The sequence below is a fragment of the Mizuhopecten yessoensis genome, unplaced genomic scaffold, assembly GCF_002113885.1.
Source record: "Mizuhopecten yessoensis strain PY_sf001 unplaced genomic scaffold, ASM211388v2 scaffold11139, whole genome shotgun sequence".
Lineage (NCBI taxonomy): Eukaryota > Metazoa > Mollusca > Bivalvia > Pectinida > Pectinidae > Mizuhopecten > Mizuhopecten yessoensis.
Window position 1 is genome coordinate 1,119,092 of NW_018408899.1, and position 2,010 is coordinate 1,121,101.

The following is a 2,010-nucleotide window of genomic DNA, read 5'->3' on the forward strand; positions in this document are numbered from 1 at the left end:
AAAAATAACAACACTTTGTCAGGACCATGAGGCGATCATTCCTACCAACTTTCAGTTCAATCGGTCCAGCAGAACTTGACTTTAAGTTTGAAATAGGTTTTCAAAATGGCGGCCGTGGCGGCCATATTGGATTTCTGATCGACCCGAAAAATAACAACACTTTGTCAGGACCATGAGGCGATCATTCCTACCAACTTTCAGTTCAATCGGTCCAGCAGAACTTGACTTTAAGTTTGAAATAGGTTTTCAAAATGGCGGCCGTGGCGGCCATATTGGATTTCTGATCGACCCGAAAAATAACAACACTTTGTCAGGACCATGAGGCGATCATTCCTATCAACTTTCAGTTCAATCGGCCCAGCAGAACTTGACTTTAAGTTTGAAATGTAAAATGTTAACGGACGACGGACGACGGACGACGACGGACGACGACGGACGAAAACGGATAGCAATAGGTCACTTGAGCTAAAGCTCAGGTGACCTAAAAAGCACTTATTTGAACTGGTGGCAGTTGGAAATTGAGGAAAAAGCATCAGTAATATGAAAGAGAATGTTACACTGGTGACCATCAGTGGAGTTTGGATTACTAAAAATGTGTGTCCAGTACATTGGTTATTCCATAAGCATTTAGGTGGGAAAATATTGTTTTACATGAATACAAATTATATATTTGGTGCCATTCATACTTTATTAAAACAACAACATATTTTTAACATTCAGAGGTAATCAAGAGATTTTCTCTGCTAGAAAAAAAAAAAATGTTTTTCATATATTTGGAGCCTAAACAAGGAAACACATATTTTGATTTGGCCGAAGAATATTTTTCGTTTTCTGTCTGGAAAACAGAGGAGTGGACTCTACTGACGGAATGTAGCAGCAGTTTCTGATAATAAGGTCGTTTTTGGATCAATAAATAACCTGATTATTGATATATAAGAGGCGTATGTTATTTTCAATTTTTGTTGTCAGCACCTTCAACTCCAAAACCAACAGTGTCAGAGAATTCCACGTTTTCATATACATTTAGTAGTACGTACCCTCAGGCCCCACACTAGACATTTGTCACAGGAGAGGAAAATGCATGGTCAGACCGGGGTTTGAACCAGGGACTCTACACGGATGCTCTACCAATTGAGCCACCTGGTCGCCATAGATCGACCCAGTCCAGTTCCGCTAAACATGTATCTGTATTTGAAAATCAATAGACCCATCCATCTAAAATTTAATGATTTTCTAATGACCTATATAAGTAACAGCACATCTTATTTGGCTACCAATTATCAGGTCCAGTACAACCTGCCGATTGAGCTATATAGCTATAAAGACCTATATAGCTATATACACCTACCAGGGGCCGGGAAAAACTTTTAAAAGCACTCGTCCGTCGGGCAAGTGGACTGGTAAAAAGTACTCGTCCGGATGGAAAATTCACTTGTCCGAAAATTTTATACTAAAATGTTGTTTAAATAATATGACTTGTATCTATTATATTAACAATTAACATGTATTATTATGTGGTAATGTATGGCATACAATTAAAAGTCACAAAACCTGTTAATATTTGTTTGTTTTGTTTTAATAGTTCATAATAGCATGTGAACAGTTCAACACAAGTTAACTACTTTTAAGTAATGCATAAACACAAATAATTAGTCATTTCAACACATTGACATTCAGTCGTCAGAGCCATCTTCTGAATCATTTGGATAGTCCCGTTTTTTATCCATTATAACAAGTACAGTATCATCGGAACACTCGGACGTTATGGATCAGTTTTTAATGTTATCAATTAAACGCTTGCTTCTTATATAATTAGGAGCCAGACATGGCATTGGTGGGTCTTTACAAGCGTAAATTAGAGTTAGACTCGGTATTCATCAATCTTGTCAAAAGTGAAAACAAATAACGATAATGCGTCGAAGATGCTTGGCATTTATTATCACACAGAAAAAACGATAAGTAAAGTTACTAAAACTGATTTTTCCTTCAAAATTTACTCGTCCGACGGAC